We start from the raw sequence: 18374 nt of genomic DNA, 5'->3' as shown, positions 1-18374 counted from the left end.
CAAAAGCAGTATAGCATAGAAAGAGAACATTGAGGGAGAGAGCTGGGAGACCTAAGTTCAAGTTTGAACTCTGGCATATACTAGGTCCATGACTGTGGGCTAATTATCCCATTTCTATGAGCCTCTGTTATTTCAAGCATAAAATGAGATTAGTGATACACTAGATATCAGGAAAAAAAGGTTTTTAAAGAGCTTCAGAAATAGAATCTATTCCTTCCTCCCTTTACTGCAGAGTTGGGGAACTATGGGTATAGAATATTGTACATGTGATCAGCCTTACACCATGTGTTTGTAGGTAGAAAAGTTCCATTCTATAGAAGGTGGAGTTTATATAGAATCAAATGTGAGAAAATCAATAAAAATGTAAAATGTGCTATCATTTTTATTTTCATTGATCATTTATTTCATTAGCTGGTACTTTTAATAGTCTTTCATTTCATTCATCTGGTCCTGAAGATTCGACTTTGGGGGAAGTTGTGATTTAACCAGAGATGTGCACTGGGCCTGTGTTAGAATTATCCATGTCCATACAGAAGAAAGAGAGGAGTAAAAATGTAAAAAACCAGCCTCAAAGTCAGAAATACTTGGTTCGGGTCCTATATAACCCTGGGTAAGTCATTTAATGTCTCTAAGCCCTAAGTTACAAGGAAGATACCAGCCTGAATTGCTGGGATTTCTTACCCAAGAGTTCCCTATATTAATAAAATCATAGGTCCAGTCCCTATTTCTATGGTGTAAAACTCTGTTTTCCCCTCAGTTATTCAGATCTTTGTCCCCGTGTTATAAAAGTAGAAATACTTGGCTTTGCTATTCAGATCTACTACTCAGATCCCATAAATAAAACACGTAGCATGAGTGAGTGTAGAAAAATTCTAATAGAGTATCCAGAAAAGGGCAACCAATCAGGATACTGATTGTCCTTGAGTAGATTCCTGAGCATTGGTTGAATGAACTAGGGGTGCTCAACTCAGAGAAGAGATTTATGTGTTGAAATTGGGGGTGTGTGTGGAGAAATGGATCATACTAGCCAACAGTCTTCCCTAAGGATTTGATTCTTATATGAAAGAGAGGATTTATTCTGCTTGGCATCTGAGGATTATATTTGAAACAATGGATGAAAGTTGTGAAGTGACAAGTTTAGACTTCTGTAAGGAAGGTCTTCTTAATGAATTTTTTAGAAGTGGATTAGGCTGCCTTGGGAGGTGATGAGTTCTTCCTTTCTAGGGGTCTTCAAGCAAAATATGGGTGCCTGCTTGTTGGGTATGTTGTAGAGGAGATTTCTGTTCAGTAATAGTTTATATTGAGAGATGTGATGTAATAGGAGATAGAGCATGGGCTTTGTAATCAGGAAGATGTGAGCACACAGTATGACCTTAAGCAAGTCACTGAAGAACGTTAGCTGAATCTGTGACTAGAAGTTGAAGAGAAGGTGCCATGTTGCATTGGTAGAGGGAGTTCCCTTATCCAAACATAACCAACAATAAAACCAAGGAAATCACAGATCTAGACCCCCTTCCTCTATGGATTGTAGTAGATAGCCTCTGATGACCTCTAGGAACGTTTCCTACTTTATTATTCTGTGGCTTAACAGAAGGATTTGCCCTCATCGGGTTGGGAAAGGATTATTTGTAGATCTCTTTCATCAGACTTTTGAATATCAGGATATTCATGACCATAACCCAACTCATCATTTTATTTCCCCATCCCACTACAATATTGGATTGTCCAATATATTCATTTTATTTGCAGATGAGGTCACAAATGTACCAGTTATAGCTACTATCTCTATGCTATGCAGCATGTAGAGTTCACAGAAAAACTAGGGTAATGAGACTTCTTACAAATTTATCTCTCATTTAGCTCTAAAAGTTGTGAATCCCTTAGACCAAAAGTCACCAAGTTAGTATATAGTACCCTACCAACAATTCATGTGGAGAGAAGGTAGAATGTGTCTTTACAAAAAAGCCCTGAGGTTGGTTGACCAGGTAGGCAATGGAAAGTTGGCAATTTTAGGTTAAGAAGATGGACCAAAAGGGATTGATAAAAAAAAAAAATGGAAATGACACAAAGCTGAAAGGGACAACTACCATGGTGAATGCTACAACAAAGCTACAAAGTTATCTGGATGAACTCAAGCTACAGTCAGAATAAACAAAATTTAATTTAATGGGGATAAATGCAAACTGTCCATCTTGTTCCAAAAATCCGTTGTACATTTAGAGAGAAGAGGGGAAGGAAGGAATAAGCATTATTTGAGTGCTTATTATATGCTAAACCTTTATAAATATTAGCTCATTTCATCCTTTTGACAATGTGTGAAATAGGTACTATTATTTTCTCTATTTGGGAAAACTGAGGCAAACAGAGGTTAAGTGACTTACTCAGGATCACACAACTAGTATGTGCGTGAGATAGAATTTGAACACAGGTCTTCCTGACTACAGGCTGGGTGTCCTATTTACATAGCCATCTAATTACTTCCAACATTTGGAGTGAAAAAGATTTGGGGTAGAGTGAAAGGAGATTAGTTGGTCACCATGACCATGACATGAACTCACAGTGTGATGCACATGATTTTAAAAGAAAAGTTAATATAATTTTTCTTTCCATTAAGAGAAGAATAGTTTCCAGGCTCTGGGAAGAGGAAGCATGGTACAGGAGAAAGAACCCTGGTTATGGAGTCAGAGGACATGGGTTCAATTGTAGATTGCTTGGATAACCAAGAATAAGTCATTTAAATTCCCTAGACCTCAGTTTTCTCATCTGTAAAATGAACAATTGGAAATAAATGGCTTCTGATGCCCCTGCTAGGGCTAGGTCTGTGACCCTGGGTCTTAATAGCTCAAGTGTAACCATGTCATTCCCCATAAACCCCAGTAGCACCTAATTAGCTCTAGGATCACAGAGAAACTCCGATTTTGCATTTGTACTTCTTGACTACTTTATTCTAGCCTTCTTACGCTTCTAGACTTTGCACGTTGCTTCCACTTCTTACACTCTATGGTCCGGCCGTATCGGCTTGTTTATTGCTCCTCACCATTTGCAGTTTCGTGTGCAATCCTCTTTTTTATTGTACTATACTATGGAAACATTTATTTTATTCCATGAATTTAAAATGAAACAACCTTTTAAAAAGTTCCATTTCTTTCTCTTTTCTGTTTTTTTTCCAAGCCTAGACTACACTCCTCACTTGGACCACACTTGGACTTGGTTCTCGTGAACCCCTGGTTTCCTTCAAGACTTAGGTCAATCACCTTTTACATGTAACCTTTCTTTCTCTCCACATCTACTAATAACTCTCCCTCCCCCTCCCAAGGTTTTATCTGTATTTTGTGCAAGTTTATTTGCATGTTATCATTACTGTTAGAATATAAGCTTATTGAGGGCAGAGACTAATTTGTTTTTAAGCTGTTTCCAGGATCCAGCACAGTGGTACCTGGCACATAGTAGGTTGATTGTTGGTTTGTTAATTAGTAAATAATCAGAAATGACTGAAGGTAGAAGCAGAAAAGGTGGGAATTTTTAGCAGTCTATGAGGACTTTCCATGGATCTAGGGAAAAAGACAAGTGCTTTAAGACAGGAATAAGGAGTGACTTGTAATGTTATAATGGTGGACTAGATAATCATTTTAGGGATAAATAATGATGATGCAGAGTCCAGTTTCTCTGTATCTGAACATAAGGAGGACCAGAGCCATGACTGATAATCCAGTAAAGCCCAAGCCTCCCAGTTGGGTGCTTGGTTTGTTCTGGTCCCATGGCTGCACTGCAGTGATTTGCCCACCAGACATTCAATATGGATCTTGCATTTCACATGGACACTAAAGAAACCACCACCCACACTGCTTAGAGTCATCCTTGAGGACTCACCAAACAGCTATTTCCTACCCCTTCCCTTTTCTTTCTACCCCCCCTTCCTCATTTCCCCCAATCAGCTTTAATTAAGCTGTTTGAAAGCTGCAGCTTGATTTTAATTAGAGCAAAATTGGGAAGATTAGAATGAAATTGGCCAATCATTGTTTACCAGCCGTTGTTTGAGAACAGAGTGGGCTTTTAAATTACCTCCTTACCAGGCTTTTCAGGCTGCACTTAGAAGCTAGGGGTTGGGAGGGTTAGGAGAAATGAAACTGACTTCATTTTTGCCTGAAAGGTTTCCTCTATCTGGAGATATTTCTTAATCAAATGATCTCACAGCCCACCCAGTCAGGACCTCCTTCTAGGGATAATGGTTTCCAGTGCAAAAAATGGGCTGGGATGCTATCACATACCTGATGTGCCCAGCTGTAATAGCACTACAATTATAAAAATTAAATATATCCATAAGATAGTGCCAACTCTTGGCCAAGATTGGGTTCAGGAGGCATCACAATGACTGGAGTCAGCTGAGTTGGATTTGGAAGGAGCCAGTTTCAGATCCTTTCTGTGGCTCCTCAGTTGTATGAACATGGGAAAGTCACCCAACTTTTCTGAGTCTAATCAATTTCTTCATCTGTAAAATAGGGATATTAATATTTGTGATTCCTTCCTCTCTAGGTTGTTATGAGACTCAAATGAGATAGCGCACATAAAATGCTTTGCAAACTCGAGAAAGCTATGTAAATGTTCATAGTTATGAGTCCCAAATCCACCATAGAATCAGAGATAAGGTTATTTAAATTCTCTGGGTATCAATTTCTATATCTGTAATTTTTTTTCCAATGCAAAATAATTGAAGTGATGATAATAATACCTAACATTTATATAGCACTTTAAGGTTTATAAAGTGCTTTACAAATATTATCTCATTTTATGCTCAAAACAATCTTGGAGGTAGGAGTATGGCTATCTCCAGTTTACAAATCAGTAAACTGAGGCAGATAGTGGCTAAATGCCCTGTCCAGCGTGACACAGGTAGCATGTATTGGAAGCAGGATTTGAACTCAGCTCTTCTGGAGTCAAGGATCAACTTTCTATCCATTGTACTACCTAGTGCCCAGTTAATCCTTGCTTTCCTATTTCCTCAGGTTATATTTGCTTTGTGTGTGTGTGTGTCCCCAGTCCTTAGCGTGGTTCCTGGCACATAATAAGTCTTTATTGATTGGTTGCTGCATGGATCCCAGATCTAGAGCTGGAAAGGACCTCAAAGGCTATCTTGTTCAACTACCAACCACCTCATTCTACAGATGAGGAAACTGACACCTAGCAGGGTTTACTGACTTGCTGAAGGTCATCCTTGTAGGAAACATACAAGGAAGGATTTAAACCCAAGTGTTCAGGGTTTTCTTCACTTGTTCTACATGGATAAAACGAAAGAAAAATGTGAAAATACTTTATGATTTCACAACATTGCCCCATTATAAGGTATTCTGGGTTTTATTATTTTTTCACTTATAGAGTTCAGATTAATCACTCCTTGCTGTCCAAGGCAGTTCTATTGCCTAAGAATATTATAAAAGTACTCAGCTGAGCTGGAGGTCAACCTTTGAGATGAAAAATTAATATCTATCCTTTTTACTCTAAGATATTCAAGTACTATGAAGGAAACCTCCCCCTTTGATTGTGTCACTCAGACAAAGAGCAGGCTTTCCATTGGTATCCTTCTTATTCATGGCCAGAGTTTTCTGATTTCCACAACAAAAAATACTCGAGTCTCCTCCTGAAGAAAAGACACAACTTTCTGACCCAGAAAGCAACAAAGACTTAGCTGAATGGACAGAACCTCTGCTGAAGGCCAAGAAACCAGGAACCTGGCCTTTCTGCCAAAACACTCCACATCCCTGGCTATCAGTTTCCTCACTTAAAGTGGCAGGAGCCCAATGTGCCATCTAACATCATCGACTGGTCTGAAGAGGATGGAAGAAGTTATATCTGCAGTATACTTTGAACTCCCCCAAAGAAAGGTGCATTTTAGTGGCCCTGTGTTTGATTTGGAAAGTCCTATTTCAGCTGAGCAGTCATTATGACTGAGTTCTCTTCACAGAAAGGCTTGTCCTGAGAAAGAAAGGGCCATCTGAAGTCAGCTTAGGTGGTACAGTAGATGGCGTCAGGAAGACTTACGTTCAAACATAGCTGTATGACTCTCGGAAAGTCATTTAATCTCCCTCTGCCTCAGTTTACACCACTGTAAAACAAAGATAATGATAGTGCTTTCCTCCTAGGATTGTTGTAAGGGTAAAATGATATAATATCTGCTTTGCAAAACTAAAAGTGCCACATAAATATTGTCACATCATGGAGGTCGTCATCATCTTCAGTGGTAAAATCAACAAGAGACAGGTGGGATCTGAGAAATCAATTCAGTCAATCATCTGGCATTTGTTAAGTGCTTACTATTTACCAGGTACTGTTCTAGGTACTAGGAATATAAAGATGAGAGAACTGTGCTGGTCCTCAAGAAATTTATATTTTATTTAGGGAGCCAACATGTCTATGTATAGATACAAGCTAAGGGAACACTAGCAGCTGGGGCATCTGGTAGCATTGTATAGAGCATTGACTTTAACCTACTCAGGTTTCATTAGTCTGTGACTTTGGCATGTTACTTAACCTCTTTGGTTTCAGCATCCTCATCTATAAAATGAGGGTATGGGACTAGAAGTTCCTCTGAGGACCTAGATCTCTGGTTTTAAGTTGCCGGGGTTCTCCCTCTGCATTGGCATAACAATCAAAAGTCCCAAGGAATAACAAGAAAAATAATTAAATTGCTGAATTTAACCCAAACAAGCCTTTTAATACTTAAGTTGTTAAACTTTGTCTTTTGGTGTTCACCATTCCCACCCACAAACCCATCAATATTTCACCCCTACGAAAGATTGACCTCAGTTTTTCCTCTAGCGGCTAGCATCACTAGCAGCTGTTTCAAAAATAGCAGCTCTGTTCGTCCCTTTTAAGGATTGAAGATCTTTTTTTCTTTTTTTTCTTGTTTCTCTCTCTCTCTCTCTCTCTCTCTCTCTCTCTCTCTCTCTCTCTCTCTCTCTCTCTGTCTCTGTCTCTCTCTCTCTCTCTCTCTTTCTCTCTCTTTCGGCAGGCAAGGTTAACTGACTTGCTCAGAGTCAACCAACTAGTAAGTATCTGGGGTAAGATTAAAGTCAGGTCTTCTAGTTCTATTCATTGTACCACCAGTGGAGATAGAGTTAAGATTTAAGGGGGAAAAGTTTTTGAAAATTTTAATATATTTCCAAACCAACAAAATACTGGTGATCCTGAAAAGGAACATGGATGCCTAGCAAAATTTAGATAAAAATAAATAAAATAACTATTTAAAATAAATAAATATTACAACTCACACTCCTTAGTACTTGTCCTCAGCTCAGCAATTCTAGAAATTATCAAGCTGATATTATATTAATAAATGGAGGAAGCATGAGATGTTGGACAAGAGTGCTTTATTTGGAGCCAAAGACCTGGGTTCAGATCCTTACCTTTGTTAACCCAAATGTAAAATGAGGAGGCTGGACTGAGTGGCTTCTAAGCTCCCTTTCAAGTCCCCATCTATGATCCCCTGAATCTTAGGCACAACTACACTGTTACTTTAGGAAATAACAAGATGTTATTGATAAGTACAGAGTGGTAGAAACAGCACTGGTTTTGGACTCAGAGAATCCAAGCTCAAATCTCAGTTGTGTTATTTACTATTTTTGTGCCCATAGGAAGCTCTCACAAGCCCACACTGAGCCTTAGTTGCCTTATTCGTAAAATGAGGGTTTGTTGTCTCTTGACAGAGAGATGATGGACCAATAGAAGAAGGGGATTCTTGTGTTTGGACACGGTCAATGTAAGGATTTATTTTGCTTGTTTATGCTCATTTATTACAAAGATTTGTTCCTCCTCTCCCCCAAAAAGGTTACCTCTTCTCCTCAGAACAAAGGAGGTGGAAGAAATAGACAAAAGAATATTAACTGAAAAAAATAAAACAGTTGAACTAGATGTCCTCTTACAGTCTCTTCTATCTATGTTTAAATAAATGGTTTAAAATAAGTCTGATTGGGTTTGAAAAAAAAGAAAAAAAAAGATTCCCCTTCAAGGCTGGGAGGTGGGTTTCCTAGATAATTACTCCAGGTGACTGGCCAGATCAAAGTTTACCAGCAAGCCCGAAAGTGGCCTTCCAAAGCTCAGCTTATGGAAACCTCACTTGGGATCAGAAGATCCAGCTGTGCCCTCGCTGCCTCTTTCATCTTCACTAGTCATAACATTCCTTCAAGGGGGAAACTTGCTGGCAGACCTCTTTTTGACCTTGTGTAAAGCAGAAGGGGGTCCATTCCTCCTGGTCCCACACAGGGTGTCTGGTGTCATTAAAGTCAGCAGCTAGATGACCTAAAGGCATGAGGAAGGGGAGCCACTGCACAGCCTGCATTTACACTTCTCTAATTACCAGCACTTCGTTTCCTTAGCTGTTTTATTTTAGCAACTGGGATTCCTTTGCTTCCAGCCCAGGAGATGAGGCTGGCCAGTTCCCAGGGTATCACTCATATTTCTTATACTGTTAAGTTAGCATAGCCTTGGAATCATAGGAGCATAGATTTAGAATTGGAAAGGAAATAGAGGCCACCAAGTCTGACACTTTCATTTTATAGATGAGGAAACCAAGGTCCAAAGTGGTATAGGAGATAGAATTTGAACCTAGGTTCCTCATGCCAAGTCTAGTTAATCAAGAATATTCAATATTCCTGCCATGGTAGTTGGTCCTGGTAAACTGTTCTCATTTCTGGGAAAATCCTTGGGTTCACATCCAAGATAAAAGTCTAGTCTTTCCTGGTCATGTGTATACACACACACACATACATACACATATGTATATACGCACATATGTGTATACACACACATACATATATATATATATAGGCAAAAGGATGCTGGTTTGCTCTTTTGACACTAGAATTAATATATTGCGACTGTACTTGGAGTCTGGACACCTGAATTTGAACCCCACTTCAGAAGCCTACTAGGATGACTTTGCTAAGGCATTTTGCCTTTGAGCCTGTTTCCTCCTTTATACGTTGGAGCTGATAACAGTTACACTTCTTTCCTAGGGCTGTCTGAAGAAAACACTTTGTAAGCATCCGATGTCAATTACATATGAATTGTTATTCTTGCTGTTTAATGCATAGGATATGTGTAGAATAGTGTAGATAGTAGGGGTAATAACGTTTACTGGCTAATGTCCCAGAACTTTCTTGATTCTTTCTGCTCATTTAAATCTCTCACAATCTGACTCTAGTCTACCTTCCCAGATGTATTTCACATTCCTCCCCTTCCTATACTCATTACCACACTGGTTTTCTTTCTGTTCCCCAAACTCAGCATTCCATCTCCCATGGGCTGCATCCCACCCCTGGAATACTCCTCCTCCTTACCTCCATGTTGTAGCATTCTTAGATTCCTTCAAGACTCCGTTCAGGTGCCCTATCTCAAAGTGTTTTCCCAGTTTTCCTACTTATAAAAGGTCTTTCCATCCTCAAATAATCAAGAATATGCTCATCTGTTTACATGTGGTATCATGTAGATATGAGTCAGCAGAAAGCCTTCCTGAGGGCAGAAATTATTTTCATTTTGTCTTTATGTCCCTCAGGATCAGCACAGTGCCTTGCACATAATAGATGATTACTAAATCTTGTATGGGGGCAGCTAGGTGATGCAGTGGATAAAGCATTGACGCCTGGAGTCAGAAGACCTGAGTTCGAAACTGACCTCAGACATTTACTCTCTGTGTGACCCCATGCAAGTCACTTAACTCATTTTGCCTCAGTTTCCTCATTTGTAAAAGGAGCTGGAGAAGGAAATGGCAAACTACTCCAGTATCTTTGCCAAGAAAACCTCAAATGGGGTCATGAAGTCAGACACCACTGAACAATAACAACAAAATCTTGGACGGGTGGGATTTGGGAGGGGGGAATATTTTGGGTCCCTGAAACATAAAAGTAAGTAACTATAACCTACTTTAAACAATCCAGAATATTTAGGGATTATATGGAAAATACAGAGTGGTAATTAAACCCCTGAATGTGATGCTGAAGCAGCCCAGCAGGATGCTAGAATAACAAACTGTAGCCTGTAGCCTGAGATGTAGAGATCTCTTTACTCTTTGGATTTACCCAAGATACTCCTGTTTAGTGCTCTCCAGAGTTTCATAGGCACTTTTCTCTGGCTAGACTAAGATTAGCAACATTTGCTTTCTCAAGCTGTTCCCTATGAACATAGAGAGTGCAATGAGGAAGAATTTGGGCAAAGAATCTAAATTGAAATGGAGGGATTTGGGTCTGATGTCTTAATTGAAGCAAAACAATTTCACATCCCAGTCTCTCCCCCCACCCCAAAGTTTTTATTCTAGACTGCCTGGAAAAATAAAGAAATAGAAATCTCCTCAATTTCTACTGAATTAATGAATTGGAAGTAAATATTTCATTCTTTGAATATCTTAAGATGACTTGGTACACTTCTCTGAGGTTTGGAAATGCTGTCAGAGAATGCAACCAAGGTTCATTGACTAGGGTTTCATCTCAGGCCAAAACTTTAAGATTTGCTTAAAGTATCCTTTGAGTATTTCACCATTTCTCATACCCCTTCTCCTTTCCCACTTCCTCACATGCCATTTTCAAGGTACAGTAATTTCTAGTTACATGTCTGGTTGAATAGAATTGAGTTAGTAACTTTAGGGAAGATAGTATCACAATTTCCTAGTGAAAGTTTTATTCACTAATATTTCCCCATTCATTTTAACTCATGCTAAAAAGCTACAAGAAGGAAAGAGAGAGGGAGGGAGGGAGGAAATATAAATTAGACTGAATATATAAATAACTAGAGGTATATAAATAAAATGCAAAGAAGTATAAAGGAAATAAAATGGTTATGCAGTCTTAGGTTGTAAGCTTCGGGAAGGCAGGTGTTGTTCTGTTTTGCTGTTTACACTCCAGTTCTTAGCACAGTGTCTTGTACACACACACACCACACTCTTAATAGATACCCACTGAATTATAAGAGGGCAATCAAAAATAATTTTCAGACATATTTTATTGCTTTGTTTCAAATATAGCTTCTCAATTTCTGAATTTCTGCCACAGTGTATGTCTAAAGTGTTATATACTTCCTATCTCCTCCCTGACTCCTCTTGACTTCCTGCCACTTCTGATGTCAATTACAAAAAAAGATTGAACTTTCTGCTTCTATGGGTGGTGAAGAAGAAGAAGGAGGAGAAGGAGAAGGAGAAGCAAGAGGAGGAAGAGAAGGAGAACAAGAACAAAAAGAAGAAAAATGAGGAGGAGGAGGAGGAGAAGAAGGAGGAGGAGAAGAAGGAGAACAAGAAGAGGAAGAATGAGGAGGAGGAGAAGAAGGAAGATGAGGAGGAGAAAAAGAAGGAGGAGGAGAAAGAGGAGGAGAAGGAGGAGGAGGAGGAAAAATCTAGACTTCCTATTGCATCATCATTTCCTAACTTATTGCCAATTCTTTGTTTTAGGTTTTTTTTTTCCCTCTGATTTACAGTTTAACCAGGGAGGTGGGATAATCAAAGCATAAGAGTTTGAATTCTGCCTTTGCCATTAAAATATACTATGCCACCTTGAAAATGTCTGAATTTCTGAAAATGGGAATAATCATGCCCCCTTAACCCAGCAGGATGGCAGAGTGGTGTAAATATTGTCAAGGTTTTTGGAAATAAAGGAAATGTGTGTTTATCCAGCATAGTTGTGGGATCAGGTGCCTGGCTTAATCAAGTATGCTTGTTTATAGTTACCATATGTAGCATATTTAAGGAATTAAAATATGATCAAACACACTTACATTAAGCTTCAAAAGAGGGTGATGAAAAATAGCTCGGTGTAGCTGTGAGCTCTGAGCCTGGGAGGCTGGCGTCCTACCATCTAGTCCCAGCATGTTCACTAACAATAATTGACATTGACATAGGTCTTTCAAAGTTGCGAAGTGCTTTGCATAGATGATCTGAGTGGACCCTCACAATAGTCCTAGGAGGTCAGTACTTCAGTCCCTCTTGTGGCCAGATGAGGAGCTTATAGCACCGGAAAGGAACTTGGAACCTATCATGTAGTGTCATCATCATTTTACAAATGAGGAAGTGGAGACCTAGAGCAGTGAAGCCTTTTTGAATGAGAGTCTTCCAGATTTCATGGCACCGCTGCACTGCTACTGAGCCATCACACCGTGGACGAACAGATTTCTCTCTCAGGATATGTGTCTTAGCCTGAATGACATGAACTTTAAAGTCTTCCAGCCCTAAAATTCCAGGTGCTTATTTATGATATATGATTTAGGATTCTTAATGAATTGGTAATGGCTTTAACTGGTCCCCTGCATCCTGACTTTTCTGATAGCCCTCTAAGGCATGGCAGGTGTTAGACAAGTTGCAAAACCCAGTATAAATGGAGTGGGGCCATAGTCAGTGTGGGAGTGGGAGGTGGCACTGCTCACTTTATATTCCCAGATCAAGTTTCGATCAGATGATCAATAAGTATTTATTAAGTACCTATCATGCCAGGCACTGTACTAAGTACTGGGAGTAAAAAGACAAATAGGAAATAGTCACTGCCCTCAGAGAGCTTATATTCTAATAGAGAAAACAGCACATATGTGTAGATAGAAGGCAGTTTTGGGAGGAAGGGCATTAACAGCTGAGGTAAATAGGAAATATTTACATTGCAGATAACACGACTTGAATTTGGAACAATTCCATGAAGCAGAAATGAAAAAGGGTGTATTCAAGACTGGGGAGACAACCGAGGCAAAGATATAGATACGTGAGAGGGAAGGTCATGTGTGAAGAGTACAATTACAAATTAGAGCACTCCTTGACAATAGAATATGGGGAGGGGAATCATGTATAAGAAGACTGGAAAATTAGAATAGGATTGGGTTGTGAAGATTTTTAAATTTCTAATATATGAGTTCATATTTGGTTGCAAAGGTAACGGAGTCACTGGAGTTTATTGAGTAGGGGAATGATCTGGTAAGACCTATACTCTAGGGAAATCACTCAGGCAACAATGTGGACGATGGAACAGAATGGAATGGATGGAATGGGATGGGACAGACATATACCAAAGAGACCAGTTAGCAGGCTCTTATCATAGTACAGGTGAGAGGTGATGAGGGCTGAACTAGGGGCAGTGGCTTTGTAAATGTTGAGGTATCACAGAGAAACAAATGACAAGAGCCGGCATCTGATTTGGTATGTGGGTGTGACAGTAAGGGATTTGTGATGAAAGAGAGCTTTCAAACTTGGGTGACTGGGAGAATACGGCCAACTACAAAACATTGCAAAGTTTGGAAGGAAGGTAGGCTTTAGAAAGGAAAATAGTGAGTATTGTTTTGGGACATGTAGAGTACCAAGTTTCTGGGAGAGTTTGAAATATTTAATAAACATTCTGTGAGTGGGACTTGAGGATTAGGACTGAGCATAGAGATCTGGAAGTTGTCTCCATAGAGATGATCATTGAATTCACAGAAGGTGGAGATGTCATCAAATGAGAGATGGTAAAGAGAAAAGGATTTAGGCGTTAGTCTTGGTGTATAGATAGATACCTTTAATGGGTGTATAAGATGATCCAAGAAAGGAAATTGAGATGAAGCAGTCAGATGGGGAGGAGAACAATGACAGGAAAAACCAGGGAGGAGAAAATACCCCAAAGAAGATGATTGAGGGTGTCTAAAGCTGCAGAGAGGTCAATAGGGATGCAAACTGAGAAGAGTCTATTAGATTTGATTGACAGTTAAGAGAACCTTGCTAACTTTGGAGAGAGCAGTTTCTCGTGAGGGGTGAAGTTGGAAGCCACATTGTAAAGAATTTAGAAGAAAGTGAGAGAAGTGAAAGTGGAAGCAGTCTTTTCCAAGGAGTTTTTCTGAGGACATAGAAAATATTGAGAATATAGAAATAGAGATACAGGATGATAGTAAGGGTGGTAAGACCTAGCGAAGGCTTTTTTATTTTTATTTTAACTGGATGTGACTTGTGTTTGTGGGCAGCAGGAAAGGAGTTGATAGATAGGGATTGAGGATTAGAGAGAGAATTTGTTATAAAAGATGGAAAGGGATGAGATAAAAATTGTTGTTTTTCACAAAAGATAGGACATCTATTTCACTCATTAAAAAGATGTCTATAAGGAATGCCTTCATTTCCTCTTCTTTCATAATCATCTAAAGCTTTTGCAATCTGACTTTCTACCTCATCTTCTCTCTCCTTAGTGACTTCATGAACTTCCATGGGGTTTAGTTATCATCTCTATCTAAGATTACTCCCGGATCTATATTGACTATAACTGAATCTGAGAGATATCAGCATCTCTTGAGCTCTAGTTCCACATCACAAGCACTTTATTCTCTATTTTAGATTGAATGTTCTGTAGCCATCTGAAAATTAACATGTCTAAAACAAAGTTCATTATCTTTTATGCAACGCCCCCTAATCTATTCCTTTTCCTAACCTCCCCATTACTATTGGGGCCACTAGTATTTTTCCAGCAGCCCAGGTTCACAACTTTGGTATCAGTCAATCGGATAGTCAACAAGCATTTATTAAACACCTATTCTGAATCAGACACTAAGCAAGGCACAGAATTACAAATTCAAAGAATACAGCACTCCCTACTCTCAAGGAACTTACATTCTACTGGAGGGAGAATGGGAAAGATCACAAGTTCAAGGACCATAATGTGGACGATGGAACAGAATGGAATGGAGAGGAATGCAATAGAATGGAGTGGAATGGAAAAAGTAAGTAGATGACAAATATGGAAGAATACCAAAACATTTAATACAGTGTAGTTAGTAGTGACAGTAGAGATTGTAGGAATCAGAAGGAAGTACATAAGCTTCCTCCTAAAGGAAGAGAAGGATTCCCAGAGGAGAATGTGAGAAGGATTCAGAACATTCCAAGCCCTGGGGCAGCCAATGCAGAGGTGACACATACAACTTCTCATTCTCCCTTACCCCACTCATTCAAGTCAGTTGCCAATTTTTGATGTTTCTATCTCCACAATCTAATTCTCAAATATATTCCCTGCTTTCTGCTTATATAACTCTAGTTCAGATCCTCATTGCAAGGCTCTTAAAATAACATCCTAATTGTTCTCCCTGAATCAAATGTGTCCTGACTCCAAATCATCCTCTCCCCAACTTCCAGGGTGGTTTTCCTAAAACTCAGGTCTGACCATGTCACACATGTCCTGCTCAATAATCTCCACTGCCTCTCTATGACCTCTGGACCAAATGAAGACTCTGTCATTTAAGACTCCTCACATCCTGTCTCTATCTTACTTTTGCTAGCCTCATTACACTAAATGCATTACACTAAACACATTACACTAAACTCCCTTCCATGTCCAGCCATATTGATCTATTTATTCTTCCTTACATGGAACTCCGTCTCCTGTGCCCTTTCCATCCGCTGTTCCTCATGTCTGGAATACTGTCCCTCTTTACCTCTTCCTCTTGGCATCTCTGGTCTTCAAGCCTCAGCTCAAACACTTTCTCCTACCCAGGTCCTTTCTTGCTTCCCCAAGCTACAAGTGTCTCCCCACCCCATATATCTTTTATGTATGTTCTTTGTATGCATACCTGTTATTGTCTCCTATAAACTGTGATCTCCTTGAGGGAAGGCATTGTTGCACTTCTGTCTTTATTTCCTTAGCACTTAACATACTGTGGGTACTTAATAAATGCTTGTCCATTAATAGATTTTTTTTATAAAATACAGTCATGATAGGGTAGGGATCCAGATTGTATACAGTTAGATATATCTTGTCTTACACCAGTGATGTATCCTTGAATAGTTAAAGATAAAAAGCAAAATTCTATATTTCCTATCTCCTTTTTCCATTGACTTAAAGTAATAATTTCAGGGATGAATTTTCCCTGTTTGATCTTTATCTTTTCTCTTCTGTTTGATCTTTAGTTAGTCATAGCTATTTCATTTCTCTGATTGCTCCTGGTCAGTCTTCGTGTCAAGTAGTAAATAATTTGTAAATAGCCACTTAAATGGGGTTGGTGAGATACTGTTTTCAGGAAGCAAATCCTTTTGTAAGTTAGAGAATTTTTTAAAAATTAGAATAATGTTAGACTTTCATATATTGAACAGAACTTTAACAATGGTAGAGTATATGAGGCTTTGTCTTAGGATGTTGAAATTTAGAGGAAATAAAAATTTAACACAGTCTTTCAGCTATGTAAAAGCTACCCTGATAAATAATTCTTCACCTTAAATTGGATTTGCCTTAATTACTTCTTGTATTATTTTTTGCTTCCTGAATTACAAAATTAGTTTGAGAGTACCTTTCCTGCTGCTTTTCCTAGGGACACTCCATATTACCTGCCCCAGGCCCCAGAATTGCTAGTTATCTCTATATTGTTGAGTTTTATTAAAATGCAAGAATATCTGTCCAAAAAGAGTATAGGACATTCATTACCATAATGGCTTAGAGGTAGGTGGAGGAAATCCACTTCTTTGGTTGCCATAGAATAAAATAGTAACTCAGTCCATGATGGGTTCAGGGTAATCATTCCTAGATTAAGAGGGCTTGGTTGGGTGGCCATCCTAGTACTATCTGGTCACAGAGTTCTGTAATTCTGACCATCATAACACACCCCTAGGAACTGAGAGAATCCTCTCTTCCAGTGAGTCACCTAGAACAAAATGCCAGCCACTCTTTGCTCTGTGAAGTGATTTGAGAAAAAGCTCTTTTGACAAACAATCTGTAGTTTAATTAAAGTTTAGCATTTCCTGCACAAAGGAAGAACTGATAATATATTATTATGAACTTGCCTGCTTAGATAAATAAAGCCACACAGTGGGAATAGCAAAAGATTTCCATTGGAATCACGTATTATTATTCTACCCATTTTCCCTTGTTTTCCCTGGCAACATTCCACATGTGCCCCTCCTTTCAATCTTAGGTCTCCAGAATTACACAGAGAGAATTCCAGAACCTAGAATGGTGGTAGCTTGCTTTTCTTTCATCAAAACACTGCTAGCTTAGCTCCTCAGATAATGGGATCACATAAATGGAAACTGAAGGGAATCTCAGAAACCTCATAGTCCAGTCCTCTCATTTTATACACAAGGAAACTGAGGTACAGGAAGATGATGTGATCCTCAAGGTCACAAGATGGTTATCATAGAAGAAGGATAGATTTTGTGGATACTTTTTCCCCTTAAAGAGTTCTGTGGGAAGATGAATAACAGATTTCTTATGTTCTTCACACCCTTGAGGCTTTGGAAAGTGACTTCTCCCTAACAGAGAATTAGTCCTAGATAGATGGAGTCCCCATCTTACCTGAAAAGTATATTGGCTAATATATCAATTACAATATAATACAGTGCAATACAATACAATAAATGCAATACAATAAACATTTACTAAGTTCTACTATGTGCTAGGTACCATGCTAATCACTGGGAATACAAACAGAGACAAAAGACAGTTTTTCCTAATCAAGAAACTGACAATCTAATGGCAGACAACATGCAAGCAAATGTATACAAAGCAAACTGTATACAGGATAAATAGGAAGTAACTGACAGAGAGAAATCAGTGGAATTAAGAGAATATGGGGAAGGCTTCCTGTAGAAGGTGGGGTTTTAGTTGGGACTTAAAGGAAGCTAGGGAGATCAGTAGCTGAATTAGAGAAGGGACAGCATTCCATCTGTGTCCCTGATGATAATCCAACGTCTCTCAAAGTATATCCCCTGTGGTCTAGCCCTTTAAAGGCATGAAGAATGAAAGTGGAGGAGATAGATAAAAGAGAACATCAAACTATGGGGTCTTTTTTTTGTTAAGACTGGACTTAGGGGTAGATGAACCTACCTACCCCTCACCAGAAATATCTCAATTTCTGATTTTTTAAGCAAATGTTTGAAATTTTAGAAGTTTCAAGTCTTTTGGTTATAACATTGTCATCTGTTAAAGTTTAAATATGCCTGGTAAAAGATAGCACATTAAGTGCATCAGTTATTTACATTTTAGTATGAATCTGTAGTAGACAATCCTTTCTTGTACAACAGCTTGTTAAGAATAACTTTTACAAAAATGTTCCCCAATTACATGTAAATTTTTAACAGTATTTTTTATTTTGACTTTCAAATTCTTTCCCTCTCTCCTACCCCTTCTCCCTCCTTAAGAAGATAAACGACATGATATTGACTATACATGTGAAGTCATGCAAAGCTTATTTCCACATTAGCCATGTTACAAAAGAAAGCACAAGCAAAATAAAACAACACAAATCAAGAAAGTAAAGGAAAAGTATACTTAAAACTGCATTCAGAGTCCATCAGTTCTCTCTCCAGAGAGAACTTTTTCATCATAAGTCCTTCACAACTGGCTTAGATCATTGTATGGCTGAGAATAGCTAAGTCATTCATAGTTGATCATCATACGATGTTGCTGTTACTGTGT

At 38.8% G+C, this 18374-nt stretch overlaps 1 protein-coding gene across 1 annotated transcript in view; it reads left to right on the top strand.

The window, feature by feature from the left end:
* The window catches only part of BRINP2 (BMP/retinoic acid inducible neural specific 2), a 137688-nt gene that overhangs the window by 84463 nt on the left and 34851 nt on the right, over window positions 1–18374 (top strand). The window lies entirely within an intron of this gene.

The sequence above is a fragment of the Notamacropus eugenii genome, chromosome 2, assembly GCF_028372415.1.
Source record: "Notamacropus eugenii isolate mMacEug1 chromosome 2, mMacEug1.pri_v2, whole genome shotgun sequence".
NCBI classification, from domain to species: Eukaryota; Metazoa; Chordata; class Mammalia; order Diprotodontia; family Macropodidae; genus Notamacropus; species Notamacropus eugenii.
This window is presented reverse-complemented; position numbering and strand designations above follow the sequence as displayed.